Here is an 8,357-nt window from a genome sequence, read left to right on the forward strand (position 1 = left end):
CTAGCGCCAGCGCCCCGAGCTCCATGGGGCACGGCTCGGAGGCGCTGGAGGGTGAAATGGACGGACCCCCTCGGAACGTCCGCGGGTAGCTAGCAGGGTATCCAGCCTGATGGACATGTCGACCAACTGGTCGAACGAGAGGCTGGTGTCCCTACAGGCCAGCTCCCTACGGACGTCCTCGCGTAGACTACATCTGTAGTGATCGATGAGAGCCCGCTCATTCCACCCTGCATCCGCCGCTAGGGTACGGAACTCCAAGGCGAACTCCTGGGCACTCCTCTTCCCCTGCCTGAGGCCGACCAGACACTCCCCGCCGCTTTCCCTCCGGGGATGGTCAAACACCGCCCTGAAGCGGCGGGAGAACTTCGTCGAGGTGATGGTGTTCGCGTCGATCCTCCTCCACTCTGCGTTGGCCCATTCCAAAGCCTTCCCGGAAAGACAGGAGATCAGGGCGGACACACTCGTGTCCCGAGGGCGCCGGGTGCACGGTGGCCAGGTAAAGCTCCACCTGGAGAAGGAATCCCTGACACCCGGCCGCGGTCCCATCGTAGGCCCTCGGGAGCGAGAGTCGACCTCCTCTGGGTTCCGGAGCGGGAATGGGCTGAGTGACCGATGGTGCGGGCAGGGAGGATGGCGGTGGAGGAGTCCCTCGGGTCTCCCAGCCTCGGATGGTGGTGATCACCTCCTGCAGTGCGGACCCCATCCGCAGGATCTGGTCATTCTGCTCACGGACCCTGTCCTCCAACGTCGCCTGTGCTGCTGCGGCTCCTGCTGATTCCATCGAGTAGGGTGTGTGATTCTGTCAAGGTAGATGTAGGTGGGTGTGGGTGGAATCAGGCGCAGGACGCAGTACGTTAGTCCAACAGACTTTAGTGATGCACAGCAAAACAAACACGAAATAACTGCCCTGAGGCAAAAGCACCGCACGTAGGCGAAAACACAAGCGCACAAACAGGTGCGACAAAATACTCCAAAACTAAGGAGCAAAATAGCTCAACCGAGCAAACAGTAAATATCCAGCCTACCGGCACGACAGTAAAACAATCACACACAAACACTAGACAAACACAACGAGAACTTATAGGACACTAATTACACTAAACGATAACAGGTGTACAACAATCAGACAAAAGCAAACGAACATAGAAACATACAACGGTGGCAGCTAGTATTCCGGAGATGACGAACGCCGAAGCCTGCCCGAGCAAGGGAGAGAGGCAGCCTCGGCCGAAACCGTGACAACTTCATTTGGGCAAATGTTAATTATGTTTAAACTGGAAAAAGAGCTGAGCTGTCATCAAAAGCCAAGGGGGTTTGGGCTACATTCATAGCACAGGATCATAATGAGCCCATTTGTCATTTTAGTGCACTAAACAGGTAGGTGTAATAAACTATACTAAACAAAAATATAAACGCACCATGCAACAATTTCAAAGATGTTACTGAGTTACAGTTCATAGAAGGAAATCAGTCAATTTAAATAAATAAATTAGGCCCTAATCTATGGATTTCACATGACTGGTGTGGTAGAAATATTTAACTCAAAAGTATCTCTCAAAAAAACGGAGCTTGTGAATTCAGAATATTCTTTATTATAGCGCAACAAAGCCAAGCTGGTCCATGGAGCAACTGCCTGCCCTGACTCTGAGCTCTCCTTTTACACAGAATCAATGCATAGTCATGTTTATACAACCTACACAGTTACTCCCTTATATGCACATTATTAACATATTTCAGTGCCACACCACCACCATTTTCCAAAATCCCTTACAAGGGCTACGTGCGCTTCTCTAGGTTGGGCCTCTGTCTCTTAACCTATTATATTGGTGGCATGACTCAGACACTTTCTTAAAAAATTATATACATACACACATTAAAGAACAGTTACACACTGCATTTACTATATTCACTATTCAGGCATGCATCTGGATTACAAAGTATCAATCATGTTTACTATGTTTTACCTTTATCATTTCACAACATTTGTATTAGAAAATTATCTATACTGGGCAGGGGGGCCGCCATGGGTTTCCCCACAAAAGGGCTTTATTACAGACAGAAATTCTCCTCAGCACTCTCCCTCCCCCTCTTCAGATGATCCAGGAGGTTAAGAAGCCGAATGTGGAGGTCCTGGGCTGGCATGGTTACAAGTGGTCTGCGGTTATGAGGCCACTTTGATGTACGGCCAAATTCTCTAAAACTACGTTTTTTGGTAGAGAAATGAACAAGTCTCTGGCAACAGCTCTGTTGGACATTCCTGCAGTCAGCATGCCAATTGCATGCTCCCTCAAAACTTGAGACATCTGTGGCATTGTGTTATGTGACAAAACTGCACATTTTAGAGTGGCCTTTTATTGTCCCCAGCACAAGGTGCACCTGTGTAATGATCATGCTGTTTAATCAGCTTCTTGATATGCCACACCTGTCAGGTGGATGGATTATCTTGGCAAAGGAGAAATGCTCACTAACAGGGACGTAAACAGATTTGTGCACCGTATTTGAGAGAAATACTTTTTTTGTGCTTATGTAAAACTTCTAGGATCTTTTATTTCAGCTCATGAAACATGGGACCAACACTTTACATGTTGCGTTTATAATTTTGTTCAGTATAATAAAGTCCTGCTTTTGTATTTGCTATAGGTGGTGCAATGGATGGCTGCTGAAATAGGCAAAAGCAGACATAACTAGCCTATGTTATCATCACAACTCTCTGAGTCACATCCTTTTTGGCAGATTACACCAAGGAAATAAATAAAATATTGGTTCCCCATAAAATATTCTGTGTCATATACAGTAGTAATCATGTAAATAGGCTACATTTAAACAGCTCAGATTATATCACACTGCCATAAAATAGCAGATGCAGCACACTGAACTGTAGATGTAAAAGTTATGTGGGTCTCAGCTTGTTATAGAGAAGAATCACATGATGATCATCATATCTTTTCCAAGGCACATGACAAGATGAAAAAGAGCAAATTGATGTCAAGTTTTCTCATTACACAGATGTTTTCTTGGAGGCACAGCTTTACTCAAACATTGAGCATGAATTTGTGCGTAGGGCTGGCACAATAATGGTGTAACAGACAATTATGGACAATAACCATGAACTAAAACAATAATCGTAATATATTTGTAATAAATTCAGGAGGGTGCGGATTCAACTTTCCAATCATCATTTCATTTTTTACATAATGAGGATAAAGTTAGTAATCATTTCAGGAGGAAAATGGCACGGGCGTGAGGAGAAGCTTTATTTCCAAAAGTTCCAAGCGGTCAAAACCATCCATTTGGTAACACTACCTTTTAAGCCAGGGGTGTCAAACGTCCGGCCCGCGGGCCGGATCAGGCCCGCAAACGGGTTTAATCCGGCCCGCGAGATGATAAAAAAAATAAAAAAATAATGAATAATAATTTTGTCAAGTATAAAAATGCGCTGCAATTTTTCAATAAAATAAACTGCTGTTCCAATTGCGTCCACTGGATGGCGCAATAGCAATTGTGTTAAGCAAGCAAACTGTTTATACCGGGGCAGAGCAAGTAGGTCAAGCACGTGCAGCCAATGAGCTACTTTGTTTTGCCCGCAATATTTATTACGGCTTCTACTTTTAACATTATGTGCTTTGGCACCCTCATTGCCCCAATATGTCTCTGTCAAAAAAGAGAAAAGTGGACGCAGAGTGCAGAGTGTTCCAAGAAAAATGGTCATCCTTCTATTTATTCACGGAATTGAATGGGAAAGCTGTATGTTTGGTGTGTTCAGAGCATGTTGCAGTGCTGAAAGAATATAACCTTCGTCGCCACTATGTGAGTCTTCATGCCGACAAATATGACAACTTTCAAGGACAGCGGAGATGAGAGAAGGTGAATGAACTGTTGGCGGGTCTGAAGAAACAGCAGTCTGTGTTTACTCACAGCCGAGACATCAGTGACGCTGCAGTGAAAGCTAGCTACCTCATTGCTAATGAAATCGCAGTGGCTTCAAAACCATTTAGTGAGGGTGAATTTGTAAAAACATGCATGATGAAGGCAGCGGAGATTGTGTGCCCTGAAAAGCGGCAGGCTTTTGCAAATATCAGCCTGACAAGAAACACAGTTGCAGACAGGATTTCCGATCTTTCAGTGGATTTGGACAGCCAGTTGAAGCAAAAAGTAAAGTCATTTATTGCGTTTTGGTTGCAATTGATGAAAGCACGGACATTACAGATGTTGCACAACTGGCCATTTTCATCCGCGGAGTTGATGACACATTGACCGTCACCGAGGAGTTCGTGGAGTTGGTGCCGATGACAGATACAACGACAGCAGCTGATATTTTTACCGCACTTTCGTCGGCGCGCTGGACAGGGTCGGAGTGGACTGGTCCCGCGCTGTCAGCCTGGCTACAGATGGTGCGCCCTCAATGATCGGGGAAAAAAGCAGGCGTTGTGACAAAGTTCAGAGAGAAAGTGCAATCTGCAAATGGAGGACGTGATTTTTTGACTTTTCACTGTATTTTGCACCAGGAGGCTTTGTGTTGCAAGTCATTAAAGATGGATAACGTCATGAAGGTGGTCATCCAAACTGTTAATTTCATCCGATCCAGAAGCCTGAATCACCGTCAGTTTGACAGCCTTCTCAGAGAGAAAGACCACATCTATGGCCTGCCATACCACACTGAGGTAAGATGGTTAAGCCGAGGTGCTGTGCTGAGGCGTTTCTTTGATTTACGAGAAAAAATTGAACAGTTCATGGAAGAAAAGGGCAAACCAGTGTCAGAATTTCATTCCGCAGAATGGATGCAGGACCTTGCATTTTTGGTGGATGTTACAGAGCACCTGAATAACTTGAACAAACAGCTGCAAGGGCGCAACAAAGTTGTCACGCAGTATTATGACAGCGTACGTTCTTTCAAGTTGAAGCTGTCATTGTGGGACGCAACTTGCCGGTGGTGATGCAGCTCACTTCCCCTGTCTGAAAAATGCCAACATGTGGCAGACATGAAGTGGTTCAAAGATAAAATAACGGGACTGTTACGGGAGTTTGAGCAACGCTTTCAGATTTATGTTTATATGTTTTTATGTTGATGTGCTATTGTTTTTAATTGATTTTATTTTATTTGTATATTTAACCTATTCTTGACTCTGTGGTTCTTGCACTTGTTTGGGGAACAGGATTTCATTATTTTTATCTACATTTCTGCCTGAGAAATGACACCCTGATATAGTTCTGTGATCTGTGATATACTTCTGTGAATCACTGAGGCATTGTGTGTTTGTGTGTTCTTTGTCCTCAGAACTTTCAAATAACTTGAGGTGTTTTATGATTAATAGTGATGTTGTGCTTTTGGACACTGTCCTCAGGCTCCAGCTTTATGTTTATATGTTTTTATGTTGATGTGCTATTGTTTTTAATTGTTTTTATTTTATTTGTATATTTAACCTATTCTTGACTCTGTGGTTCTTGCACTTGTTTGGGGAACAGGATTTCATTATTTTTATCTACATTTCTGCCTGAGAAATGACACCCTGATATAGTTCTGTGATCTGTGAAACAGTTCTGTTAATCACTGAGGCAGTGTGTGTTTGTGTGTTCTTTTTCTATAGAATTTTCAAATAAACTTGACGTGTTTTATGATTAATAGTGATGTTGTGCTTGTACTATTTTGGACACACTGTCCTCAGGCTCCAGCTTTATGTTGTATGTTGATCGTATTAAAACAAAGAAAACAATCTGAAGTTGTTGTTTTTAAGTTATATATACCATGATTTTTCCGGTCCGGCCCACTTGGGAATAGATTTTCCTCCATGTGGCCCCTGAGCTAAAATGAGTTTGACACCCCTGTTTTAAGCGGTCCTTATTACAGTGTAAATACTCTGTAACAAGTATTGTAGTTAAGTGTAACAACTAGTTACAGTGTAATAACAACATGTACCTGGTAGTAATTGCGGTCTGTAATTACAGAAGTGTATTGGGGCGGTAAGCAAATTGAAATGGGTGACTAGATTGACAGGTAAAGCACTTCATGATGACAGACGTGAGTGCTACGGGGCGATAGTAATTTAGTTCAGTTACCTTTGCATTCTTGGGTACAGGAACAATGGTGGCCATCTTGAAGCATCTGGGGACAGCAGACTGGGATAGGGAGAGATTGAATATGTCCGTAAACACACCAGCCAGCTGGTCTGCGCATACTCTGAGGACACAGCTATGAATGCCGTCTGGGCCGGCATCCTTGCGAGGGTTAACACGTTTAAATGTCTTACTCACGTCGGCCACGGAGAAGAAGAGCCCACAGTCTTTGGTAGCTGGCCACGTCAGTGGCACTGTGTTATCCTCAAAGCGGGCAAAGAACTTGTTTAGCTTGTCTGGCAGCAAGACGTCGGTGTCCGCGACATGGCTGGTTTTCCCATTGTAGTCCGTGATTGTCTGTAAACCCTGCCACATACATCTCGTGTCTGAGCCGTTGAATTGTGACTCCACTTTGTCTCGATATTGACGTTTTGCCTGTTTGATTGCCTTGCGGAGGGAACAACCACTCTGTTTGTATTCTGCAATATTCTCCGTCACCTTGACATGGTTAAATGTGGTGGTTTGTGCTTTCAGTTTTTCGCCAATGCTGCCATCTATCCACAGTTTCTGGTTAGGGTAGGTTTTAATAGTTACAGTGGGTACAACATCTCCTATACACTTCCTTATAAACCGAATCAGCGTATACGTCTACATTATTCTCAGAGGCTACCCGGAACATATCCCAGTCCGCGTGATCAAAACAATCTTGAAGCGTGGATTCTGATTGGTCAGAACAGCGTTGAATAGTCCTTAGCACGGGTGCTTCCTGTTTGAGTTTCTGCATATAGGAAGGGAGGAGCAAAATCGAGTCGTGGTCAGATTTGCTGAAAGGAGGGTGGGGGAGGGCCTTGTATGCATCGCGGAAGTTAGTGTAACAATGGTCCAGTGTTTTTCCAGCGCGAGTGCTACAGTCAATATGCTGATAGAATTTACTTAGCCTTTTTCTCAAATTTGCTTTGTTAAAAATCCCCAGCTACAATAAATGCAGCCTCAGGATAAATGGTTTCCAGTTTGCATAAAGTCCAGTGAAGTTCCTTGAGGGCCGTTGGGGTATCGGCTTGAGGGGGGGATATACACGGCTGTAACAATAACCGAAGAGAATACTCTTGGCAGATAATATGGTCAGCATTTGATTGTGAGGAATTCTAGGTCAGGTGAACAAAATGACTTGAGTTCTTGTATGTTGTTACAATTACACCATGAGTCGTTAATCATGAAACATATACCCCCACCTTTCTTCTTCCCGGAGAGATGTTTATTCCTGTCGGCGGGATGTACTGAGAACCCAGGTGGCTGTATGGACGGGGACAGTATATCCCGAGAGAGCCATGTTTCCATTAAACAGAGTATGTTACAATCCCTGATGTCTCTCTGGAAAGCAACCCTTGCACTGATCTCGTCAACTTTGTTATCTAGGGACTGGACATTAGCGAGTAATATACTCGGATGCGATGGGTGGTGTGCGTGCCTCCTCCGGTGGCGTTGTTTTGGTCGGCCTCTGGAATCAGTTAAAATGCCCTGGGTGGTGCGGACAAAGGATCCGCTTTGGGAAAGTCGTATTCCTGGTCGTAGTGCTGGTAAGTTGACGCCGCTCTGATATCCAATAGTTCTTCCCGGCTGTATGTAATAACACTTAAGATTTTCTGGGCTAACAATGTAAGAAATAATACATAAAAAAACAAAATACTGCAAAGTTTCCTAAGGACTAAAAGCGAGGCAGCCCTCGCCATTTTTCATCGACAAGACCGCAGTAGAGAAGGTGAAAAGCTTCAAGTTCCTCGGCGTACAGATCACTGACAATCTGAAATAGTCCACCCACACAGACAGTGTGGTGAAGAAGGCGCAACAGTGCCTCTTCAACCTCAGGAGGCTGAAGAAATTTGGCTTGACCCCTAAGACCCTCACAAACTTTTACAGATGCACAATTGAGAGGATCCTGTCGGGCTGTATCACCGCCTGGTACGGCAACTAAACCGCCCGCATCCGCAGGGCTCTCCAGAGGGTGGTGCGGTCTGCCCAACGCATCACCGGGGGCACACTGCATGCCCTCCAGGACATCTACAGCACCCGATGTCACAGGAAGGCCAAAAAGATAATCAAGGACATCAACCACCCGAGCCACGGCCTGTTCACCCCGCTATCATCCAGAAGGCGAGGTCAGTACAGGTGTAACAAAGCTGGGACCGAGATAATGAAAAACAGCTTCTATCTCAAGGCCATAAGACTGTTAAATAGCCATCACTAGCCGGCTACCACCCGGTTACTCAACCCTGCACCTTAGAGGCTGCTGCCCTACAGTGGGGGAA

This window comes from Coregonus clupeaformis, unplaced genomic scaffold (genome assembly GCF_020615455.1).
Source record: "Coregonus clupeaformis isolate EN_2021a unplaced genomic scaffold, ASM2061545v1 scaf1521, whole genome shotgun sequence".
Classification (NCBI taxonomy): Eukaryota; Metazoa; Chordata; class Actinopteri; order Salmoniformes; family Salmonidae; genus Coregonus; species Coregonus clupeaformis.